General features: G+C 37.3%; 1 protein-coding gene and 1 non-coding gene across 8 annotated transcripts in view; one reads left to right on the forward strand and one right to left on the reverse strand.

The window, feature by feature from the left end:
- The window catches only part of RSRC1 (arginine and serine rich coiled-coil 1), a 422496-nt gene that overhangs the window by 141039 nt on the left and 254488 nt on the right, over positions 1-26969 (forward strand). The window lies entirely within an intron of this gene.
- Positions 8136-8240, reverse strand: LOC130456054 (U6 spliceosomal RNA). The gene has a single exon (XR_008914329.1). It is a non-coding gene; the product is annotated as a U6 spliceosomal RNA (small nuclear RNA).

Consider the following 26969-nt stretch of genomic DNA (forward strand, 5'->3'; position numbering starts at 1 on the left):
GGCATAGTTCCAAATTGCCCTCCAGAATGGCTGGATCAATTCACAACTCCACCAGCAATGAATTAATGTCCCCACTTTGCCACATCCCCTCCAGCATTCATTACTTTGCATAGCTGTCATGTTAGCCAATCTGCTAGGTGTGAGATGATACCTCAGAGTTGTTTTGATTTGCATCTCTCTGATTATAAGAGATGTAGAGCACTTCTTCATGTGCTTGTTAATAGTTTTGATTTCCTTGGCTGAGAACTGCCTGTTCATGTCCCTTGCCCATTTGTCAATTGGAGAATGGCTTGATTTTTTGTACAATTGATTTAGTTCTTTATAAATTTGAGTAATTAAACCTTTGTCAGAGGTTTTTATGAAGATTGTTTCCCAATTTGTTGCTACCCTTCTGATTTTGGTTACATTGGTTTTGTTTGTACAAAAACTTTTTAATTTGATGTATTCCAGATTATTTATTTTGCATTTTGTAACTCTTTCTAAGTCTTGCTTGGTTTTGAAGTCTTTCCCTTCCCAAAAGTCTGACATGTATGCTATTCTGTGTTCGCCTAATTTTCTTATAGTTTCCTTCTTTATGTTCAAGTCATTCACCCATTTTGAATTTATCTTGGTGTAGGGTGTGAGGTGTTGATCTAAACCTAATCTTTCCCACACTGTCCTCCAATTTTCCCATCAGTTTTTATGAAATAGTGGATTTTTGTCCCAAAAGCTGGGATCTTTGTGTTTGTCATATACTGTCTTGCTGAGGTCGCTTGCCCCCAGTCTATTCCACTGATCCTCCTTTCTGTCTCTTAGCCAGTACCAAATTGTTTTGATGACCGCTGCTTTATAATATAGTCTGAGATCTGGGACTACAAGGCCCCCCTCCTTTGTAATTTTTTTTTCATTATTTCCCTGGATATCCTTGATCTTTTGTTATTCCAAATGAACTTTGTTATGGTTTTTTCTAAATCAGTAAAAAAATTTTTTTGGAAGTTTCATGGGTATGGCACTAAATAGATAGATGAGTTTGGGTAGGATGGTCATTTTTATTATATTGGCTCGTCCTACCCATGAGCAGTTAATGTTCTTCCAATTGTTCAAGTCTAGTTTTAGTTGTGTGGAGAGTGTTTTGTAGTTGTGTTCATATAGATCCTGTGTTTGTCTCGGAAGATAGATTCCTAAGTATTTTATTTTGTCTAAGGTAATTTTGAATGGGATTTCTCTTTCTAGTTCTTGCTGCTGAGCTGTGTTGGAATTATATAGAAATGCTGATGATTTATGTGGGTTTATTTTGTATCCTGCAACTTTTCTAAAGTTGTTGATTATTTCGATTAGCTTTTTGGTTGAATCTCTAGAATTCTTTAAGTAGACCATCATGTCATCTGCAAAGAGCAATAATTTGGTCTCCTCCTTGCCTATTTTAATGCCTTCAATTTCTTTTTCTTCTCTAATTGCTAACTGCTAGTGTTTCTAATACAATGTCAAATAATAGAGGTGATAATGGGCATCCTTGTTTCACTCCTGATCTTAATGGGAATGGATTTAGTTTATCCCCATTGCAGATGATATTAGTTGATGGTTTTAGATATATACTGTTTATTATTTTTAGGAACGACCCTTCTATTTCTATGCTTTCTAGTGTTTTTAGTAGGAATGGGTGTTGTATTTTATCAAAGGCTTTTTCTGCGTCTATTGAGATAATCATGTGGTTCTTGTTGGTTTGCTTGTTGATGTGGTCAATTATGTGGATAGTTTTCCTAATGTTGAACCAGCCCTGCATCCCTGGTATAAATCCTACTTGATCATGGTGGATGACCCTTCTGATCACTTGCTGGAGTCTTTTTGCTAGTATCCTATTTAAGATTTTTGCATCTATATTCATTAGGGAGATTGGTCTATAATTTTATTTCTTTGTTTTTGGCCTGCCTGGCTTTGGAATTAGTACCATGTTTGTGTCATAAAAGGAGTTTGGTAGAACTTCCTCTTTGCTTATTATGTCAAATAGTTTGTATAGTATTGGAGTTAGCTGTTCTTTGAATGTTTGATAGAATTCACTGGTGAATCCGTCAGGCCCTGGGGATTTTTTCTTAGGAAGTTCTTTGATGGCCTGTTGGATTTCTTTTACTGATATGGGATTATTTAAGAAATCTGTTTCTTCTGTTAGTCTAGGCAATTTATATTTTTGTAAATATTCATCCATATCACCTAGGTTGGTATATTTATTGCCATATAGTTGGGCAAAGTAGTTTTTAATGATTGCCTTAATTTCCTCTTCATTGGAAGTAATATCCCCCTTTTCATCCTTGATGCTATTAATTTGCCTTTCTTCTTTCCTTTTTTTAATTAGATTGACCAGTACTTTGTCTATTTTGTCGGTTTTTTCAAAGTACCAGCTTCTAGTCTTTTTTATTAGCTCAATAGTTCTGTCACTTTCGATTTTATTAATTTCTCCCTTAATTTTTAGGATCTCTAGTTTGGTTTTCTTCTGGGGGTTTTTAATTTGTTCGTTCTCAAGTTTTTTTATTTGCATTTCCAATTCCTTTATCTTTGTCCTCCCTAATTTGTTAATATATGCACTCAGGGATATGAATTTTCTTCTAAGTACTGCCTTGGCTGCATCCCATAAGGTTTGAAAGGATGTCTTGCCTTTGTCATTTTGCTCAATGAAATTATTAATTGTTTCTATGATTTCTTCACTAACTATCCGATTTTGGAGTATCATATTATTTAATTTCCAATTAATTTTTGATTTGGCTCTCCATGTACCCTTACCGATCAATATTTTTATTGCTGTGTGATCTGAAAAGGCTGCATTTATTATTTCTGCTTTTCTGCATTTGAGTGCCATGTTTCTGTGACCTAGTGTATGATCTGTTTTTGTGAATGTGCCATGTGGTGCTGAAAAGAAGGTGTATTCCTTTTTGTCCCTATTATTTTTCTCGATATGTCTATTAACTATAATTTTTCCAAGATTTCATTCATCTGTTTTACCTCTGTCTTGTTTATTTTTTGGTATGATTTATCTAAATTTGATAGTGGTTGGTTCAAGTCTTCCACTAATATGGTTTTACTGTCTATTTCCTCCTTCAATTCTCCTAGTTTCTCCATTAGAAATTTGGATGCTACTCCGTTTGGTGCATACATGTTGAGTACAGATATTTCCTCATTTTCTATATTCCCTTTTAACAGAATATATTTACCTTCCCTATCCCTTTTGATCAGGTCAATTTTGGTTTGGCTTTGTCAGATATCATGATTGAAACTCCTGCCTTCCATCAGTAATTCTAACCTTGTGAGTGTTAACCCGCCTCATATGTGTTTCTTGAAGCCAACAAATGGTAGGGTTTTGGGTACTAATCCAATCTGCTATTTGTCTACGTTTTATGGGTGAGTTCATCCCATTCACATTCAAAGTTATGATTGTCATTTGTGGATTAGCTGGAATTTTGATATCTTCCCCTAGTTCTGAGCTTTCTTCTTTAGCTATTTCCTTTTGAACCAGTGATTTACTTTAGGTCAGTCCCCCTAGTCCCCTCCCTTGAGATGCTTCCCTTTCTAGCCCCTCCCTTTTTATGCTCCCTTCCCCTCCCCCCTCTCCTTCCCTCCCTTTTTATACTCCCTACCCCCTCCCCCTCCTTAATTTTCCTTTCTTTCTTGCCCTAATGGGTAAGATAGAATTCAGGATCCCACTGGATCTAGATGTTCTTCCCTCTCAGATTTGATTTCACTGAGAGTAAGGTTTAAGTAATTCTACTTCACGCTCTCTTCCTCTCCTTCTCATATGAGAGTTCTTCCCCTCCCCTTCCCATGCGTATCTTTATATGGGAAAGATTATTCTATTAAGTCCCCCCCCATTTCTTGAAGTAAATCTTAGTGTTATCGACAGTTCCCCCCTCCCTTTTCCTTTCTTTGTCCCCACTTTCCCCAAATCTTCTTAATGCCCCAATCTTTCCCTATGCATGTTTCTTCTAACTACTCTTATGATGCATACAATTTTGAGTGTTACACAAAACATTTTCCCCACATATTAATATATATAATTTGATGTAAATGTCCTTAAGGAAGAGAGTTTGACTTAAAGAAAAAGATAAGATTCATCTCCTTTTCCCTTTCTTTCATATTTACCTTTTCATGTTTCTCTTGCTTTCTGTGCTTGGATATCAAATTTTCCACTAAGTTCTGGTCTTTTCTTAGCAAATACTTGGAAATCTTCTATTTTGTTGAATGCCCATACTTTCCCCTGGAAGTATATAGTCAGTTTTGCTGGGTGGTTGATTCTTGGTTGGAGACCCAGCTCTCTTGCCATATCGTGTTCCATGCTTTGCGGTCTCTTAGTGAGTTAGCCGCTAAGTCGTGTGTGATCCTTAAGGGAGCCCCCTTATATCTGAAGCTCCTCTTCTTGGCTTCTTGTAGGATTTTCTCCTTTTCTTGGAAGCTCTTGAATTTGGCAATTACATTCCTAGGGGTTGTCTTTTGGGGATTTAGTATAGAGCGTGTTCTATGAACCCTTTCTATTTCTATTTTGCCCCAGAACGTGTGGGCAATTTTCTTTTATAATCTCCTGTAGAATAATATCAAGTTTATTGTTTATCTCTGGTTTTTCTGGGATACCGATAATTCGGAGGTTGTCTCTTTTTCCTCTGTTTTCCAAGTCTGTGACCTTTTCAGTGAGATATTTTATGTTTTCTTCTAATTCATTAATTTTTTGGGTTTGCTTTATTGAGTCTTGCTGTTTTATGATCTCACTTTCTTCGAGTTGCTTAATTCTGGTCGTTAGGGACTGGTTTTGCTTTTCAGCTTTGTCTGCCCTTCTATTGGATGCTTCGAGCTCTTTTTCCAATTGAGCAGTCTTATCTGTCAGACTGCTGATCTCTTTCTCCCATTTTTCTTTCCAGATTTCCATCTTTTGGATAAGTTCCAGTTTGAGATCTTCCAGAGCTTGTTGATAGTTTCCATTTTGGGAGGCATGTTCTGATTTTTTTTTTTTTGGAATTTCCTCCTCATTCTCTTCTTTTCCTTGGGTATTTCCACCATAAAAGTTTTCAATAGTCACCTTTTTCCAATTCTTCCTGGAGGCTTGATTTTGGGCTGTGTGAGCCATCCCTTTGGTGGTTTTATTCCCCTTTCCTTTTTGGTCTGGGGTCTGGGTGATATGGGTGGGTTTTCTGTGAATTTAGGTTGTCTCAGATTAGTTCTTCCCAGCCTCTGAGGTTTCTTAGAGCGCTGGGCCCCTGATCACATCCAAACTGCCCAGGTGTTCAGCTGAGCCCAGATAATCAGCACGTGGTCCGCCACTGGTGTTTAGCTCTGCCCAGATGCTCAGCGCAACCGCCCTGAGTAGGGCTTCCTGGGCCCCCAGTGCTCAGCTCAGGATTCTCCCGTGAAACTGCCCTAAGCCGTTTTTTCCTGGCAGTCTCCAGATCCCAAGGACCCTGGAGTGTGCCCCCCCCCCCCAGACAGAGATGTTCTCCACTCACTCGCTGTCCCAGTGAGCTCTCTGGTAGCTCACTGTGGTTTGGTGGGGGAGGTGGGGGGAGGGGCTGTGGCACAGTTCACGTTTCTGTGCAAGCATTTCCTCCTTCTTATTATAGTGTGCAAATGTTCAAACCCCACGTACCTTCGCCTCTGTGGTGTACTGGGGAGTCCTTCTGTTCCCCCAAAGGTGATTTTTATGCTCCTTTGATGTAGTCTATTTCTTTAGGTGCCGGGGAGAGGAAGAGTGTGGTGTCTAGATTGCAGCCATGATTACCTGGCATTCTGCAGTTATTTTAAAGGCTCCAACATTCTCCCTGAAACAGTTTCATTTAAAAAAAATATTCTTCTGAATATGCTTATATTCCCGTGGGTTCTCAAACAACTTACATTCACTTACCCATAGGATAACATTGTGGTACACATTCTGGACTTGAGTCGGCTATAGCAGTTAATTCAACTCTTCCCAGTTTGGGGGCCATCACCTCAGTTTCTAATTTTTTGCCTGCACCAAAAAATCAATTATTTTTCAAATTTAAAAATCTATATATTTTTTAACATTTAAGGCCTTTTTTTCCTTTATTTGATCTCTGTGGAGTATAATCCTAATAGTGATATTGCTAAGTTAAAGGTGTTAAACTGGAAAAAAGAAACACAGAAGTACTAAAGTAGTCAGAAAGACTAAGTCTTAAATCAGGAGAGAAATAAGTCTAATATTCAGCCTCGTCCAGATCCTGGTCCCAAAACCTTTATATGGCCTACACTCTGAGACTCTGGGGATAGTATCCCTGGGATAAATCACCAAGCTATAGGATAGCTCCAAGGAACCAGGAAACCTGAAGAATTATATACCTCCTGGGGAATTGAGTGAAGGAGAGTGTGATTCATTAGATTTATAATGGCTACAAAGAATTGAGTTCTAGACTGGATTATCAGAGAAAGATTGATTGGTTTACAATGGACACAAAAGGGAAAGATCTAGCCCAAGGGCTGGACTACCTGAGAAAGAGCTTTAATATAACTGGAGAATCTACTTGGACAAAAGAGTATTTAACAGCTGATTGAGTCTGCCAGTTCCACCTAAAAGCACTTTAAGGTCTATTGTTAGTTCCAAACTTAAAGCTGGGATTTCCCTATGGGAGAAATTCTCATGTGATAGGGTCAAACTTGAAGTCTTTAGCCTTCAAGCTAACCAAACTTGGGGGTTTCTAGATTTCAGGTTGACAAAGGGTATCACCATAGTAACATTTGGGAAATAATCACATATTGCCTTTCAGATTGGTTGGATTCAGGTGCAATTCCACCAACAGTGCATTAGTTCAAAATCAAAAACCAGTGCATGAGAGTGCCTATTTTCACAAATTTTCTTTTTTCTGACATGTTAGCCAATCTGATGCCTACATAGTAATACCTCAGAGTTGTTTTAATTTGCATTTAATTATAAGTGATTTAAAGCACTGCTTCACATGACATTAACAGCTTTGATTTCATCCTCTGAAAACTGTTTTTCATATTCTTTGACAGTTTATCAGTTAGGTAATAGCCCTTATTCATATAAATTTTGCCTAATTCTCTACATATTTAAAAATTAGGCCTCTACCAGAGAAATTTGTTCCAAAGATTTTTTCGTCTATTTTCTGCTTTTCTTTGAATTTTGGCTGCATTGATTTGTTTGTGAAAATAATGTTGTGTAATCAAAATTCTCCACTCTACTTCCTGTGAACTTCTTATCTCTTGTTTATTCATGAATTCTACATATAGATCTGACAGCTAATTTCTTCTATGCTTCACTAATTAGTTTATGATAATACTCTTTATGTCTATATCATACACCCATTTATCTTGGTAAACAGTGTGAGATATTGATCTGCCAGACTACTTTTGAGTTTTCCCAAGAGATTTTTTGTCAGTAGTTATTGCCTCGATACCTGGGATCTTTGACTTTTATCAAACACCAGGTTACTGTTCTTATTTGCTTCTGTGTGTTATGTACCAATTTGTTTCATTATTCAATTACTCTATTTCTTACAGCTTTGTAGTATGGTTTTAGATATGTTCTTGCTTTGCCCCCTTTCTTCATATTTTTTTTTTCTCACCAATTCCCTTGATGTTCTACTGGATAAATTTTATTGTTTTTCTCTAACTCCATAAAATAATTATTTTGTAGTTTGATTAGTATAAGTAAATTAATTTAGATAGCATTTCTATTCTGTTTATCTGAGAAATTTACATTTTTGTAATTTATCAATTTTATTTATATATTTATTTATTAACTGGTGAAATAGCTCCCAATAATTGCTTTCATTTCTTCTTCTTTGGTTGTGATTTCTCTTAACTTTTAATATTCTTAATCTAGTAGTCTTTTCCTTTTTAAAAATCAATTTAATTAGTAGCTTATCTACATTATTGTTAAAAATAGCTCTTAGTTTTATTTATTATTTAAGTGGATTTTCTTAACCTTCAATTTTTTATCTCTTGATTTTAATGAATTCTAGTTTGAGTTTTAATTGAGAGTTTTCAACTTGTTATATATGTATTTTTTAATTATATGATCATTTTTTTATTTGTTCTGTTTACTTGATATAAGCATTTAGAGATAGAAATTTTCTCCTAAGCATTACTTCTGCTCAATTCCATAAATTTTGATACTTTGTCTCATTGTTGTCACTATCTTTTTTTTTTTATATATGGAGCACTTCATGAATTTGTAGAGTCATTCTTCCACAGGGGCCATGCTGATCTCTTTATTTTTTCAATTTTAGCATATATACTTTTGGAGTGAGAACTTTGTTATTATTGTTAACTTGGGAAAAAAACATAGAGCTATTAAGTAGTCAGAAAAACCAAGTCTTTAATCAAGAGAGGGATAGAGGATTTAGGCCTAAAAAAGTACCAGGAATGAAGGATGATATATTGCTAGGCATACAGGGAAACAAAGACTCTTTGGCACATATTTGGGGTCAATAACATATTCTTTAGCATAATAAGTAGCCATGCTTTGGAATACAAAGAAGATACAGAGTTAATAATAGCCGATATCCATCAAAGTTAAACGATAACAATAAACACTTCCAAAATGACTCAAACTAATAGAGATCATAGAGATTGTGGGAACCTTTTAAAGGATCTGGTGATATGAGAAATGCCTTTAGGCACATGTGGAGAGGGGGAGGAGAGGAGCAACAGTGCACTTGCCTACAGAGAGAGCTCTGAGTGCTCCCTCTGGCACACATGCCACAGGTTCACTACCAGGGACCTAGACTGTTTTTGAGAAATACAAGGTCACTTAGTAATCTCATCCCAAAGATTTTGAGAGCTGACTTGTTGGATGAGCCACAGCCTGGTGGCCTAGTACTAGGAGACCTGCTTTCCATGGTTACTTCACCCAAGCTATTTAGATCAATAGTCAGTTTCTTCAAGTCACTCTTTGTCCCAAGTCTCACACATCATCATCATCTACATAGTAGGGCATCTCAAGCATATCAAGACAGTTAACAAAATACAGTGATCATTTTTGTGAAACTGCCAAACATAATTGAGAATATATGCGTACTTTTTCAATTCCCATTCAGTATTCTTCAAAGGGCTATCATAACTACCCTTTCTAACATTCTATTCATCTTCATAATTTCTTATTTGATTTATCTAGGTCTAAGAAGGATAAATTAAGGTCTCCCACTATCCTGTTTCCTCCTGTGATTCATTTAACTTTTCCTTCAAGAATTTGAATACTATGCTACTTTGTGCATTTATGTTTGGTGTTGCTATTAATTGATTGTTTTAAAGGTTGAAATTATGGTTGAGACTGAATATAATAATTATATTTGGTCACCAAGGATTCTATTCATAAAATCCTAATGAAACACCCAAACTCAGTTGGAAATTTTTTGGTTATTTAATTGATATAGTGGAGGAGATTAAGAAGATGGAAGAAGAAAGGGGCTAGTACCGGATGGGAAGATTAGGAGATCTAGAAAGTAAGGTTTTGAGTGTGAAGGAGGAAAGAATCAGCCTGACCTTCAAAGTGGCTCAGCTAAGATGCCCGAACCTGAATCAGCTCAAGGGCAAAACTCACCACCAACACTCCAAGAAGTCGAATTACCTAGCACACTCTCAGCCAGTGTCACCTCTCCAGGGAAAGAGGAAGAGAGAGGAAGTGATGTGCCTTATATAGACGGTTTTATGTCACTTTCTTGCATCTCATCTGTACCAATGATCGCTTAGCTTGACTTAGGACAGCCCAGGGGTTTGTCTGTTTTTCTGCACATGTCTGTTGAAGGCCATTTCCTCAGATAATTAAATCTTGAGTTTGATGCCGACTTTCCTAATCTTGTTAAACTAAGAAGGGTGGAGAAATGTAGAGTTTCCAAGATCTGATTCTGTTATTCCAAGTATCTCCATTGTTACTGATCAGGAAATAGCTAAAATAGATCTTCTAAAGTACAGTTTGATTAGGGTGGAATACTTTTAAAATTCACATTATCAGTAGTACCTTGTATCAAAATGTAGTTTCCCTGATTCTCTTTCTTAATTAAGTCTGTTTTTCTTTTGGTTTGGCTGAAATTGTGATTGGTATTTCTACTTTTTTACTTTTTTAAAAAATTTAGCTGAAGCTAGAATAGCTTCTGCTCCAGTGTCTTATTTTAACTCTGTATAACTGTCTACTTCAAGTGTTTCTTGTAAATAATTTATTGTTGGATTCTTGATTTCTAATCCACCCTGAAATCCTCTACTCTTTTCCTGAGAAGTTCAGCCCTTTCACATTTACAGTTCTGATTGCTGACTGTATTTTCCTCTCTCCTGTTCTTTTAAAGTATCCTGCCCTTTTAAAAAATTATGTCCTCTCCTTATGATCCTATTTTGCTTCTGTCCACTGCTTCTGTTATGCCAGTTTCCCTCTTATTTTACCCTTCCCCAACTTTGTTTTAATCTTCCTTCTTACAATTTTCCTGAAAGATGAGATAAATTATTCTTCCCTCCCTAAAACTGTTAAGATGAGAGTGAGACTCAAATGTTGCCTGCTGCCCCTTCAATTATCCCCTCAATTGTATAAACCTTCCTAGTATGCTCCATTTAGTGTAATGAGTAGCAGAGCAGAGATGCTCATTCCTGCTCACAGTGCTAGTACAGGGTTCCTCTGGAATCTCTTTTTGCCAGTTGCTTCCTGCATTTTTGTTCCGTCCCTTTGCAGTCACTGAGTACCGCTGCCTCTTCCCTTTGCCCCTTTGCCCCTGTGCTGCTGCCTCCACTATTTTTCTGCCCAGCCTGCCCTTCCCCAGTTCTACTGATTCAAATGTTTGTATAGTTCCTAAACAATAATAGGATAGTGTATGTTTTACATTTTTCATCCAGTTATATGACCTTTTTTTAGAATATCCTTTGCAAATGCCTATATCCTTCTTATACATTTAAGGTATCCTCAATGAGAGTATAAATTATTCATGTACAAATTTTTATAGAGATGAAAAAACAACCATATGAGTTGGCATGTTCTTTTCTTTATTTCTTTTTGATAATAATGCCTGAGATATTCCACAAGCCTTTTGTAACCTTTCCCTTCTCATAGATTGATCCTCATTGCCCTCAAAATTGTGTTACCTCAAACCTCCTGAATATGAACTTGGAATAATGATTCTTCTCATTTTCATGTCCATTAGTGCCATTTCTACTTCCTTACATAGCAACTTAGGAACTTAAACGTTAGACTCTTAATATGGTAATTTTTCCTTTTGTTTGTTTTCATTTTTGTAGGTTCACGTTTTTTCCCCTCTCTTATTAAACTCTTATTTTCTGTCTTAGAATTGATACTAGGTATTAGTTCCAAGATAGTAGAGCTATAAGGGCTAGACAACTGAATTTAAATGACAACTGGATTTAAATGGCTTGTCCAGGGTCACAGAGCTAGGAAGTGTCTAAGGCCAGATTTAAACCCTGGACTTCCTATCTCCAGACCTGGCTTTCAATCCACTGAGCCCCACCTAGTTTCCCCTGTAGGTTCACTCTTACATGCCTTTGGGCTAACTTGTGTAAAAATTAAATTAGTTTCTAGTAATAAAAATATTATATTTTATTACTTTTATTAAGATTTTTAGAAATCAAGGATACAAAATAATAAACCACATTTGTGCCCATGGCTGATTAGCCTATTCAAAATCCCTGCACTTAGCTTATTTACTACATCATTGCGAAATGAAAGATACCATGTGGGAGGCAGAGAGCCAGTTAAAATACCAATTGTGATCTCGCCCAGGTGGAGACTCAGGTGAGATTATAGGGAATTCTGGGAAATATCCAGGACTTCTGGGGATTGAAGTCTGGGGTTCAAATCTCCACTTTTACATATCTCCCTGTGATTGTATTGGGAAACCAGCTTCCCCAAAAGGATCATGGAAACATAATCAACTTATAGGTTGCAATAATTTGTGGGTAAAAGGAAAAGAGAACAAAACCAATGATTGTTAGGCTCATTGACAAAAAGCCAGTTATGGGGCAGTCCCCTTTACATAAGAGTATACATACAAGTAAATGTTCAATCAACCACACCCAAAGTTTATTCTTGATCTTTTCCAAACAGTTCAGTATCTGGATTTGGAGAGGTAGCATGTTTCTTAGCATAAAATTAATCTCTCAATTAATTTAAACTTTGCAATTTAAAATAATAATAATTTTACACCCCACCCCAACCCGGAAAAGGGTGATTGAAAAACACAGGGATCACTTAGGGATACATGGCTGAGTTATGAGGTATATGAATAAATTGGCAAGAGAAATTACAAAACATCAGGAAAATCCAAATAAAAAAAGATAATTTCTGGGTGAAATATCAAAAATCTTATGTGTAAAAATTCTAAATAAAGGAAAACTAAATCTATAACAGGTCCTTGAATCAGGGCCTAATTAAAATGATCTAAGCAGTGATGCATTTACCCAGTCAGTAGCCAGGACTACAGAAAGTTGCCACATTATGAAAGACAGAAAAGGGAGTAGATTATAGGAGCCAGGTAGCAGCCAAATTTGAGATACTTGTCTGTAAGTATTTTAATGAAGAGTGTGGATACAAGGAAGGCCTATGTCTTAACGTATATTAAATGTAGCAACCTTGATTTTCACACTTGGTTCAAGTCCTTTGTTTTGTCTTAGAAGTGCATCAATCCTATCTGGATTGGTTTCTTCTTTTTTGACCTGTGTGCTTTTTGGGCACAATTCAGGTTTAGCTTTCTGCTTCTTTGGTCTTGTCAAATGGCTCTTTTGTATATCTTGTCCTGGAATCAGACAGAATCATTAAGCAAAGTCCCATAATTTTTTTTAAACAATTAGTGGCATCATTTTTACAGTCTCAAGTTTTTGGGACATGCATTGACATTATAGCAAATGTATTTTAAACTTATATTACTGCAAATCAAAAAAGTTAAAGAAAATCTTAATACTGGTGACAAGTGCTTCAAATATAAAAAAGGAGAGAAAAAATAAAAGACTAAAATAGTATGTTTCACATGCAAGAAAAATATAATAATAAAAGAGTTTTAAAATTCAAAAATGCAGCTTATAATCATTGACACACTGTGTCAGCTAAGGAAATATAGAATACAAGGTTTCTCACCAAAAATGAGATCCATTTCCTCTTCATACCTGGCATGATCCACTGTGAGTACAGGCAAATGATTTTTACAAAGTAATAGTTTTTTATAAAGAGCAGTAGTACAAATATGTAGGTGTCAGTATCCCCAAAATTTGAAATAGCCCAATTAATTAGAATAGCAAACAAACCCACTATTATATTTCACATAAGGTACTGTATGGCATTTTTAAAAGCCTATGAACTTTTGGATATTTGTCACAATTTTTACAGGTGTAGCAATTTAAACCTTGGCAAACATATTTCTAAACAATGTAAAACTTATTTGGGTCTAGAACATCATCAAGAAATCTAGGTATCATTAAAACATGTGGCAGCAAAGTCTAGGAAAAACCCAAACCTCTGTATTGTTGATGTTGGGTAAAGTGAACAGAAGAGTTATAAATGAGAGATGCTCCTCTTTTGGGAGTCCTCCAGAGGAGTATAATGCTGTGGGATTAACTTCCCAACTCCTTTGGTATGAGACTGTGATGTCCCATCCATTCAAATTTTTATAAATGTGGGAGGTGGGGAATTATAATTGTTTTTCACTTCAGCTACTAAAATGGACCTTATCTCATGTTAGATACAGGCAAAATGATCAGAGCTGTTGGAAAAAATATATATAAATCATGTCTAAATGACCCCTTAAAATCAATTTGAGATATTTAGCTAAAACTTTTTAAATTTTCCAAAGGTTGTTATACAATTATAACCAGTTCTGATGAAGTCCATCTATCCTCTTTGTGACAATTTACAAAGCCAAAAATAGAAAAAAAAGCTATTTTTATATATGGGCTGATTCAATAAAATTTGTTAAGTATACTTATTGGGGAAAAGCAACAGGATATAACAATAGTTAAAACCCAGTACATTAAAATGGTTCAGTGTAACAAAATAGTATTGAATACATTAATATATAAACTTAAAACCAAAAAATTTAAATCTTAAACAAAACAATCAGCAAAATGCAATAGAATATAGACTTTTATAAAACACTGGGGTCTGAAAAGCCTTAAAAATATATCTTCCAGTTTCTTTAAAGTTCCTTTGTTTTTTTAATCCATTGAGATGCCTATTGTCAGAACTATTGAATTGGTTCTAAGGCAGAAGATTGGTAAGAGGTAGGCAATGGGATTCAAGTCACTTGCCCATGGTCACACAGCCAGGAAGTGTCTGAGGCCAGATTAGAACCCAGTACCTCCTGTCTCTATACCTGAGTCTGAATCCACTGAGCCACTGAGCTGCTCCCCCATAGTGAGGGTGGGTTTTTGGAATCTCAAATTGGGCCAAAGCGTTGCAGGGTGATGAATTTCTCTCCTGAATCTCAGGTGAGATAAGTAATAGAATCAGTGCACTCAAAAGATATCCTTTTAAATAAGCCATGCTTGTAACTTCCTGTTTGGAAAAGTCTCTTCCTTCTCCTTGTTGTCCCCTCTGTGGTCTCTTGTCCCGTGGAGGCTAATTGTAGCCTAAGGAAAGATCACTCCCATTTGAAGACACAAGGGAAGCTACCAGTAGCCTGGGTCCTGGGGCTGGGCCTGGAGCGATGAGCGATCTGGGTCAGAGGCCAGAGTTGCTGGGACCGGAGCTGTGGCTGAGCCAGGGGCTAGAGCAGGAGCCGGAGCAGGATCCGGGAGGGCAGGGCTGGGACTAGGTGAGCAATCTGGGTCAGGCAGGTCCGGAGCAGATGACTGGAGTGCAGGAGCAGATAGCAGGCAAGCAGGCAACAGGAGCAAGCTGAGTCAAGAGGCTTTGCTGAAATGCCTTGGAGAAACGTGGCTTAAAAAACATTATCTAGGCTATCTTTTGAAAACAAAAAAATTTGAGAAGTTCTCATCCCTTCATGGTCGCCATTAACTGTAAAAATTAAATTAGTTTCTAGTAATAAAAGTATCATATTTTATGAAGTTTATTAAGATTATTAGAAATCAAGGATACAAAATAATAAACCATGTTTGTGCCCATGGCTGATGAGCCAATTCAGAACCCCCGCGCTTAGCTTACTACATCATTGCAAAATGGAAGAGACTGCATGGAAGGCAGAGAGCCATTTAAAATACCAACTGTGATCTCGCACAGGTGGAGACTCAGGTGAAATTATAGGGAATTCTGGGAAATACCCAGGACTTCTGGGGATTGAAGTCTGGGGTTCAAATCTCCATTTTTACACTTGATCTAGTTGGATCTCTTGTCAAGTTTTCTTTACATTTATTTTTCATTTCACTGTTTCGTGTTATCTTATGAGGTGATACTGCTTATGATTTGTCACCATTCTCTTCCAGGATATCTGACAAATAAGCTTAGACTCTACCTGAGGCTGCCATATCTCCCACTTTGTCAAGGAAATTTTTATTTGCTGGCTGAGATATTTCCTTTTCTTGTTGCTCTGTGCCAAACTCTGTGTGTGGCCTCTCCTGAACTGCCCCATCCTGGACAATTCTCTTTCCCCCTTCTTTTCCTGGAATATTCTTCTGTACTTTAGCCCTTCCTTCTAATGGTGAGTTCCTCCTGGAACCTCCATTTTGAGGGAAATGCCCAAGTCAGTCATCCTTTCTTCCTTCTCTAAGTTCAATTCCTGACTATCAAGACTTTGCCACCAAATCTCATCAGTCTTCTTTCCTATGAAGATCTCTTTCCCCTGTGGCTTTCTCACATTGGAAAATCCATTTATTTCTATAGCTCCTCTTCATGTTGATTAGTACCTTTTGGAGGGGCCCAAACCGAGCATTTTTCACAGCTTTTCTGGCTCTGGCCCCAATTCTCTGGATTGGGAAATTTGCTCTCTTCTCCTGTGAATTACTTTCTTCCATTAGGATTAATCTATTAGATGACTGGGACCTTTCTTTTAGCCTTTGATTGTTTTCCTAGCCCTTAGGAAGTACTTAATAAATGAATGTGTATGTTTTATGTACTTGGGGTATTATTTCTTTTGACTTTGATATAATTTTATTTTAGTGATACTATAAGATAAGTATTAGGTAGATTTAAATGTGGTAAATGTTTTTGTTTGTTTGTTTAGCCTTGGTTGGTTCTTCCACTCTTAAGCATATTTGATTTTTTTCTCTTTTGAACTAAGGCACCTTGCATTTTAAAAAGATTATTATTTGACTAGGGCCTTCTTAATCTGCCTATGAGGAATCCAAACTGAATGATAGGGAGCTGTGGAAATCCAGTTAGTGTGATCTGTAATCTCTTTACTGGCTTTAAGAAGTCAGAGTAGCTTTCAAACACCCTGCAGATACTGAACTGAAAAGATACAGTAATCACTTAAACATTTTTGTTTTTGTTTTTGTTTTTACATCCTAGAAGGAAAGTAGAAGTTCCTTATAGTCATTTCCTTTTGGAAAAAGGTCATTTGGTCATGGTTTCAAATGAATTTATTATAAAAAATATTTAAAACTACATTTTATAAGTAGATAAATCCACTTTTGACATTGGTGTCTTCATTATTGAAATGTAGTAATGAGTTATTGTGATGTATTAATTCCTGAAAGTGTTATCATTGTTGATGGAAAATGCATATTTCATTGAGTATTTTACTCTTATTGGTAATTCTAAAGAAATATAGGAAATGAATTAAGTAGTCTAACTAGGAGAAAGTGTGCTGCTTTATTATAAAAGAAAGGAAGACCATTAATATAACTTATTGAATAGCAAAATTTTCTCTATTAACTTTGTCAAATGATTATGCATTTTCTCAATTCATAGACTTTCTTATAAAGTCTAAAATTTGTCTTTTATTTATTAGATTGTACATTATAATAGATTTAATATGCCACTGCCACATTTCTAATTTCTAACTTCTAATCTAGCTTTTAAAAATACTTTAAGGAAGTTTATTTAATAAACTCTTAAAAGCAATATATTACTGTTAAACATCTGATTCACTCTACTTCAGAAATCTCTTTGATCTCTTAAGTTGACAAAGTGGCCTTTCAACTTTCTCCCATTCCTGAAGGTTTTGTCCATTGGCTTATTAGAACAAAAGTTCACTAATCTGTTTAACTGGCACTTTTCTGTTAAAGTGTAGTTTCTTCTTAAATTTATAGACATGAATTTTCCTTTTGTTGAATGTACTTGACTTTTTGTAATCAGAATAGTATTCAATAAATACTGACTAAACTCCCTATGTACCAGGCACTGTGCTGCATGCTAATTGTACCTTCAATTTTAGTTAATGAATTCAGTAGTTTCCATTAAGTCTATAAACATTTCCAAATGCCTTGGTATGTTTCAGACATGGTGCTAGAACCAGAAAGAACCCAGAGACTAGATCAGACTTACTGACTGGCCCTAGTGGGACGGGCCCTTTGGACACTGAGGCCAGCTACAGCTCTTTAGCAAGTGCCCTTACCAACCAGAACCTCATTTTCCTAATCTACACAAGAGGAATAAAAAGAAGTGCCAGACCTGACTCCCAGAGTTGTTCAACACAAACAGGGTAATGTCATAGCACTCTTTGTTGTCCTTGAAGTGCCATCTTATTAATAGAGAGGAAAACCATATAGGCATCATCAGTGTATGGAGGCCTGAGGCAGAACATCATCACCAAAAATGGAAATCAAAGAAAGCTTCATGGAGGCAGTAGCAGTGTCCTTCTTTTAAAGTGATGGTCTAAGTTTTCTTCTTTGCACACTCTCATTAGTAAAAAACAAACAAAAAAAAATGAGCATGTGTCCCCATTAGGTATATATTTACTTACTTATAAATTGTATATGTTACTGTATTAGGAAGGCAGCTAGATGGCAAAGTGGATGGAACACTGGGCCTAGAATCAGGAGTTCAAATTCAGCAACAGACACTTCTGGTTATGTGATCCTTGGTGAGTCATTAATCTCTGTTTGTCTCAGTTTACCCAGTTACAAAATTGGGATAATAATAACACCTTCCTCACAGAGTTGTTGCGAGTAACAGAATGAGATAATATGTGTAAAGTGCTAGCACAGTATCTGGCACATGATAGGTAGTATATAAATGCAAGCTGCTGTTATTAATAAGTATGTATGTTTCAAAATGTATACAAAATGGCCATTTAAAATATAACTATGACTATGATATGTGACAAAATTTTAATAGGAAATAAAGATGAAATAACATTTTATCTACTTCCTAGATGTGTGACCCTGGGCAAGTCACTTAACCCCCATTGCCTAGCTCTTACTGCTCTTCTGCCTTAGCGCCAATGCACAGTATTGAGACAGAAGGTAAAAAAAAAGAATGAAATGACATTTTATCCAAGAATCATCAAAAAGCCAGTGAAGTTTTCCAAGTAAGGGAATGATCCCTTTTCAGCTAGGTGGAGGAGAGGTTACAATAGGGAAGCCCTTGAGGTAGGGGGAGCAGAGAATGCAGGAAGCTTGAACTCAGTGGCTAGCTGGAGAAACTTGGAGGAGGAAGTTCCCTGATATGGCTTCTGTATACAAGAGTGTGGAGTTGAACCTGAGTGATGCAAAGCCAGCTGGTGCCTTGGGCAATAAGAGGGCGAGTATCTGGGAGACAGGAGATTGTAGCTCTCCAGCCATGCCTTCTCTTCTTTTATGACTGTCCCATCTGAAACAAAGAGTAGTGATGGGGTTTCTCCTTAATTAGGTACTAACTCAGGGCGCAGCCTCTGCCCTGCATCTTCTCCAGCCACAGAGTGATATAGGGGTTGGGGGGACAACCCCTATATCATGGTACAAGAATGTTGGGGGTAGAAGAAAAACTTTCCATTGGTGTATGGGGCAGTTTCTAATGTTGCTACATGAATAGCAGTTAAATGGGCATCACACTCAGAAAGGGAAGGTTGGTAGCTTGCAAAGTGGAAGAATATTGAGGGATATGTGTAATTTTGGCTGTGTTGGAAATAAGCAATGACAAGAAATAACAACGTTGTGTCAAGGAAAATGGGTTGCATCTCATCTTCCTTATTTTCAGTTGGTTAGTCACAGAAGGACTCTTTTAGGATCCTTACACAGCTGTCCCCCAGAGAATTACACCTCCACTTGAAACACCAATACTCAGAAGGACGGGGGCACGTAGGTAGCTCAGTGGATAGAGCTTCAGGCCTGTATTCAAGAAGACTTGAGTTCAAATCTTGCCTCTGACATTCAATAACTCTCTGACCCTGAGCAAGTCTCTTAATATCCATTTGTCTTAATCTACTAGAGAAGGAAATGGCAAAGACTCCAGTATCTTGGCCAAGAAAACTCCATACAGGGTCACAAAGAATCAAACACAACTAAATGACTCAAAAGGAGGAGAATGAATTCAGTAAATAGAAGATACCCCAAGCTTTGGAAATGACCCTTAAAAAGAAAGAAATGGGCTGATGGCCAGCCATAGGCAGTGTTTGTGAGTAGTAAGAAGGAATTGGTAGAATCACCAAGACTTTATAGTGAGTTGAATAAGAAAAGTCAGTAAGATCAAAAGCACAGATAGATGGTTTTGATCATGGAAGACTCTAAATAGTGATGCCACTGACAGAAGTAATGGACTCAGGACAAGTGAGTAGTTTGGGGTGCTGTGGGAAAGGCCAATTGTAAAAGTTAAAATAGTTGAGGTCATAAACTGTAGTGATTAAAATAGTGGAAGATATAAATTGTTGTTGATAAAAGAGTGGATGAGTAAATTGTGACCGCAGAAAATATGTTTTCACTACAGTGTCTTGTTCCAAATCAAATATAAGGTGGTCGCCAGGGAAATATTCCCAATTATGAATATACCCAAGTCAACTGGGTTTTATAGAGACTTTAATTAATAATGCAATGAGGAATTAAAGAAAGAGAGAAAAAGGAAATAATGAGAAAAGGATAGGCCGGCCCAGGGCCTCCTTGGCCAACCCAGGCCTAAGCCCTAAAAGAAAGATCAGTCAGTCCTTAATCACTCACCACAAGATCTGTTCAAACAAGGATTCTAGTGACACCAGGCCAGCTTTATCTCAGCTGACTCCACCAGCTCAATGCCTGAATCTGAATCTATCAGAATGTTTTGAATGAATCTGAGCTCCTATTTAAAGGGAATTTTCTCCTATGTCACCTCCCCTAAGTCCTTATATCTACCAATCACAGTAGTCGTTTTTCAAAGGACAGACCATTCTTAGTTCACACCTGAGTAGACTAGAATCTCTGAGTAAGTTTTCACCTCTTTGCTCCTTGTAAGTTTACAAGTTGCCTGACCTTTATAGGTACTTAGCACCCTTTTGTATTAGTCCTAAAATAGGCACAGCCTAAGAACTTTTTGTCTTACTATAAGTATGGGTTTAAGTACTTTTCCTTGTTCAGCAAAGAGTTTACAACTTTATCTTCCCCTAAGGCATGCTTAAGTATGGTGAAGTAGAGTGCTCACATTCCTGATTAAGTACTTTCACTGCCCAAATGGGGAATGGTCCCAATGGGGAATGGTCTTAACCCAACCTTATGAAGTAGGGTCTGAGAATTTTTTAAGGTTCACACAATACAGCATCAATATGTTGTGTTTATGGGGCTGATGGTACTTATAAAGAGAGACGTCTTGGTGGGATTGTGGCTTTATCAGGGTTAAAAGCAAAGGTTTAGGCATTATCTGCTAAGAGGTGGCATCGGAAGTTGGGGGCCTGGGGGAGATTGAGGGAATGGGAATCTTATTCCCTCTTCCAGCTTCCAAATGTCACCTCTAAGCAGATGATTCCCAAATCTTTATTCTTTGCAGAGTTTTATGTTGATGCCAACTCATAGAACTATAAGGAGAGAAGAGGGAAGATCCTTGGGAAACATGAAGTTAGTCAACTAACAGGCATTTATGAAACTCCTTCTGTGTGCTATGTGCACAGTTAGGTGCCGGGGAGACAAAGAAAATTAAAGGAGTCCTTCACCTCAAGGAGCTTCTAACAGGGATACAGCAGCACCCAGAGAGAGAGCTAAGCACAAAACAAACATGGGGAACCTGGGAGGGAGCGAGACCAGCAGCTGAGGGAAACTCGGGAAAGGCCTCATTCAGAAAGGGCCAACCAAGCTCGGTCATCCAGGAAACTAGGGATTTCCAGAGGTGGCAGAAGGGGAGAGAGCATGTCAGAATGGAAGGTCAGATAGCACTGCCCAGGAACATTACATGTGTGCAACATCAAAAACGTCTATTCTGCTTAGGATGAAAGAGGAGCTGTGAAGAAGCAAGGAGAACAACCAGGACAATATTTGTCTTTAAAATGAAGGAAGAAGATCAAGACGTCAGAGAGACTGAAGACCGGGGGAAAAAATAATGTTGGGCTAAGCAAACTTGAGTTGGCATTAATGTTAACCCTTATTTGCCACCTTTTTATAACCAGGGTTCAGAATTCCACTTAAGTAAGCACTTGTGTGTCTGGTCATATTTCCCTTAATTCCAGTGCTTTGCAAAAAAGATTTAAATGAACTGATTCCCTCTACCAAGGTTCTGACTTCCATGGGTTTTCCAGGAACATGGCATATCAGGTGTGTGTGACAATGAGTGGTTCCTGAAATCTCAGGGAACATCTGGCATGGTGGATCCTAACCACCTACCCTCCATTAGGAAATTTATTTCAGGATGTAAAGCTATTTTATCTTGGTTTATTTGTTAATGTGTAACAAGGAAAAAATATTATACCTGAGAACTGAAGGAAGATTTGTGTGTACTTCATTTGAGCAAATTTATTAATTCAATTCAGCAAACAATAATTTAGAGACACAAATTTGAAATGATTATATTTCTTTTTTGCTATATATCTAAATAATTTTGAAGTGATATTCTGAAAGCTCTCTTCAGTATTTCCTTTCCCTACAATTATGTCAGTACTACTTTTTTAAATGTACCATTAAGAAACAAAGCAGTTGCTATCATTCGTCCTAAGGTTGATGTGCTTAAACATAAGTGATTTGTTAAATTTGTGTAGTGAAGTATAAGTAAAACAACACAGATAAAAACATTAACTACCTGTCATAATGCACATTAACCACTGTTCCTACATGAGAAAAAAAATAGTAACAGGAACCTTGAACTAAACCTTGTATATAATGAGGAAAAGCAAGAAGAACTAGACAACAGAAATGAACAAAACAAAAAGAAAAATCACAATATTTTTGTGGTTCAAAGAATTGATTTTTCACTAATAGATGACCAAAGAAAATGTATTATAGAAATGAGAAATGATGGTTACATAGTATATGTCTCTGATACAGCAGAGTGATTTGGGGGCAAGGTGTATATTTTATGCTTTATGTCACTATGCCAAGCACAGTGTTTAGTGTATTGTAGACATTAAGTGACTTTTTGCTGATCCATGAACACAGGAAAGTTTCTGGCTTTGTAAACTACCTTACCCAAATTTTAAATATTTGCTTCATTTTCCAACAGTCTGTCATAGTTCCAACTCCGCCTTTATCTTGCCTTATACCACACCAATCTTTTACTTTTCACTTTTAATTTTTAAGGTCATTAAATATTCAGGGGTAAGCCTCTATAAATCTAAGTCAGCTTTCTTAGTAATTATTTATACTTGGTTATACCTGGTTAATGTCAGGGTCTTTTGTCCATTCATCCTTATTTACTTCTGTGATTTGTTTACAATTAGTGTATACTCTTCTGATTCTCCTTTTTTATTTCTTTGCATGCTTTAACAAAAAATATTTTCAGATGCTGGCCTTAATAACATAAGCATCTCATAATTTATTTAAATACCATCCTCCTCCCCTATGGTTGGATATTAAGACTGACCCTAGTTTGAGGCAAGTTAGTGATGCCATAAATATCTTTGAACGGGTGGTTTTATTTTTGTTTTAACAAAATTTTAAAAGGAATTTTAGCATCCCCTCTTCTATTTCAGAAAGTCAGAAGAGTAAAGGTGGCAAAGGTATTAAAATGGATTATGATCTAAATATGAGAATCGAATGGGCATTTGAAAAAGGGAGTGCTTTAGAAAGTCTTTTCTAGATGGACAGATGGCAAAAGACACTTAAGAAATGTAGTTAGGGAATTGGAAGGACAAGGTTGATATCTCTAAAACTGTGGTGAGAAAAAGTCATGAGGATGAGATCAAAAGTTTTACTTGTTGCAGAAAAATTAAGGAAGGAGGTTTTTGCATTCTTAACAGTATTTCAATACAATTTCAGGGACATCTTGCTAATAGGAGCAAAAATAAGTGCTTAATTAATATTTGTTGTTTGCATTGATTCCTAATTCCCAGAGCTAAATAAACTCTTCATATCTTTTCAAATGTTATATGTTGTCAGTAAACCTTTTTAAAGGGTTGTTTTAGTTAATTCTGCATAGTGCCAGGTTGTCATGAAATGATGCTGATGGGGAAAACCAGAAACTGTACATTAGATTTTCTGGTCTTGGCCTCTCCCTTCTGATAATATAGTATATTAGAGACATATAGGATAATATGTGAGAGAGAGAGAGTGTGTGTGTGTGTGTGTGTGTGTGTGTGTGTGTGTGTGTGTATTTATGTTGTTGTTTTTTAACCCTTACCTTCCATCTTAGAATCAATACTGTGGTTGGTTCCAAGGCAGAAGAGTGGTAAGGGCTAGGCAATGGGGATTGAGTGACTTTCCCAAAGTCATACCACTAAGAAGTGTCCGAGGCCAGAATTTAACCTAGGACCTCCGTCTCCCAGCCTGGCTCTCAATTCACTGAGCCACCTAGCTGCCCCCCCCCCCCATATAGCGTAATATTAAAAATGAAAATATCTTTACTTCTTTGACCTGAGTGGGTTAATTTGGATACTCTTCCATGGAATAATGATTTCCTCAACACAAGATAATGATAATCTTCCAACAGCAAATCATTTCAGATTAAATCAAATTTGAAAGGTGAATAGGCAAACAGTTAGTTCAGATTTTCAAAATCTATTTGTATTTTAAATTAGTTTAATGTATTTGATGTGATTTTAATTAACTAGATTTCTAAACTCCATGGAGTTTTTCATATTGGTTAGATTTGCAGTTTTATGGCAATTGTTATGTTTTGATGTGCTTCCAGTTCAAAGGCACAGTCAGCTTGCTGTCACTGTGCATTTGATTGAAAGTTAAAACTGTTATATTTCTTGTAGAGAATGAGATTTTACCTGAGACTTAAAGGAAGCCAGAATGCAAGAGAGAAGGAATGAGAGACTCCTAGGCATAGGGGATAGCCAGGGAGAAGATAGAACATGGAATATTGTATATCCGGAACAGCAAGAAGGCCACTCTCCCTGGATTGTAAATTATGTGGAAGAGATGAGAAGGTGGGAAAAGGTCAGACTACAACAAGCTTTAAGAGACAAATGATGATTTTATATTAAAATGTGTAGGCACTGGGGAGTCAGGAGAGTTTGTTGAAAATTGGAATTGATATGGTCAACCGTGTGTTTGGGAAAATCCCCTTGGAGCCTGAGTGGAGGACAGATTGGAGTAGGAAGAGTGACTCTGAAGGATAAACCATCAAACTCTTGAAGTAGTCCAAGTGTGAAGTGATAATCAACTGTGCCAAACCTGTGGCTGTGTGAGTAGAGAGAAGGGAGCATAAAGAAGAGATACTGTCAGGTTAGTAGTGACAAGACTTGGCAACAAATTTTATATGGGGCATGTATGTAAGAGGAGTCAAGGTTGACACCGAGATTATGAACCTTAAGTAACTAGGAGAATACTGACACCCTTGATATAAAAGGGAAGAAAGTTTGAATGGACGTGGACCTCAGAAAATGAATAACAAAAATGAATAGTTTTACATATCAAGACTTAATTTACAATGTTATTTTTTAAGCTTTAAAGAGTATATTTCTTTATTATAATGTAGTTTTTATATTACTTGTAAGAAGGCTAGTTACCCTTCAAACATCTATAAAGCTTGAGTGAAAGAACAAAGAAACTGAAAAACAAGACAGCAAAGTAGTACAAGACAATACAGCCTGATTGGAATAAAAGACAACTGGAAAGAGATTGTTCTGTACCCTGAGGCAAAAATGACATTGACTGTTACCATCTTTCTCTGTTAATGTTTTTGAATTCTATCATTGAAGGTTTAACTCTGTACAAATGGAAGGGTAATTGAAAACTACTGACTGTGTGTTTTTGTTTATTATAGTTAGTGTTTTACAATTATATCAACATATGCTTTATTAAATCCTTAAAATATTTTCCATGTAAAATCTGTAATGAACACTAATGTATGTGATTTGAGTTTACCCTTAGAAAGTATACAATTTATTTTTAAATGAGTAGTAAAGGAATGACCTGAGTAGGAGTCTAGGCAAAATCTTAGATTGTCTTTAACGAGAAAGTACTGAATGTGCCATCTCATGCTAAAATGCTAAAATCCTTGGTGGAATGCTACAGAAGTAGAGAAGCACTCTTGGCCATTATAGCGGGTACAGCTCCTGTAGAGAAGGGGCAACGGTCTCTTCCATTGCCACTCCTAGAACAGGCAGGCTGGCTGAGTGAAGGCACCATGGCACCCTGAGGGGAGATGGGAGCCAGCTGCTACAAACAAAAAGAGTAGTCATGCCAGAGTTATACGCTTTTATTAAGAAAATGAGATGGAGTCGGGGGAGATCAGCATTAATAATTTAAGGTAAGATCTGGTCCCAGATTTCAGCCCAGTGTGGTCCCCTCCATGCTGGCTGCTGCTCACCAAGCACCAGCCCAGGGAGCCAGTTTGTTCAAGAGTGTAAATAAAAAAATTCATTCTCCTTCCCTTGCTTGCCCTTTAAACTCCACTAGCTCCTCCCTCTATGGTGACATTACACATTGATGCCAGGGGACCCCAGGTCATTAGATATGACCTTACTCTGTAACACCCACCCACTCTTTGGGTACCCTGGAATAGAGGTATTTTACCTCACATACCTCTACAGTGATATAGCCCAGGATTGTGAGCCTACAATCATTGGGAATATCAGTGTCCCCAAACCACCAGCTCTGCAGCCACCATTTAGAGAAAAAATCATTTTTGAGAAGGAGTCTACCTTCATTATCACCAACAGCAATAGCTGGTGGGACAAGCTGCCACCAACAGCTGAATAAGTGTAGGAGCCCTGGAGTGGCAGCCCTCCGTCCTCCCCAGACCACCAGTCCTCCTTGTAGCTCAGCCCTTACAGTTATCATCCAAGGAGAAGGGGCAGCTATCCTCATCAATTGCCGTTCTCTAGGCATGCTGGCCAGCCTAGCTGAAGCAAGGCCCCCTGAAGAAGATGCAGGAAACAGGCAAGGGAAACCATCACCAAAAATCTTGAGTACCATCTCCTCTTAAATTCCAATAGAGGTAGACCAGGGCCCTGAACCCAAGAGACTTGGTTCACAGTCATCACCTTGGGAAGCAACCTCTGTGGAGATGCAGCCTAGGGACTGTTTCAGCAGGGGCTAAGGCCCCAGGTATCAAAGATCCAGATTAAAAAAAAATCATTAGGCCTGTCAAGTGGTTCCATGTCAAGAAATAGAGATTTTACCATTGTCATGTAAGGAATTAAATTTAGGTGTTTGACTATATGAGAATTCTAAATAATAATATTGTGGTCACCAATTTAAAATTAGTATAGCTCAAGCCCAAGTGATTTTTAGTAGCTTTTTTTATAAAGAGGTAGAAAGAGTGAAAGTAGAGAAATGTAAGAAGAGGGTAGAGAAGATGTCTAGCCTATCACATTAAATGTTGCTCCGGTGTCCGGCTCAACCCAGCAGGGCTTATTAACCCTTGACCAAGGACTTGGTATTTCACCATGTGGCCTCCTCCAAGAGGGGAAGGCCTCTCCAGAACTAATCTCTCCAGAATCCAGGAAAGAAAAGCCAGCTACACACTGACCCAAGAGCAAAGGTCCCAAGTCCCAAGTCATCTCCAAGAGGCAGATTAACAGCTGAAGCTCTAAGCCCAAGATTCAAGTCGGCGACTACAAGCCGAAGACATTCAGAACTTTTTATAGTCCTTTCCTGTCTCTACCCCTCTTCACAGGGGC

This window comes from Monodelphis domestica, chromosome 8, assembly GCF_027887165.1.
Source record: "Monodelphis domestica isolate mMonDom1 chromosome 8, mMonDom1.pri, whole genome shotgun sequence".
Classification (NCBI taxonomy): Eukaryota; Metazoa; Chordata; class Mammalia; order Didelphimorphia; family Didelphidae; genus Monodelphis; species Monodelphis domestica.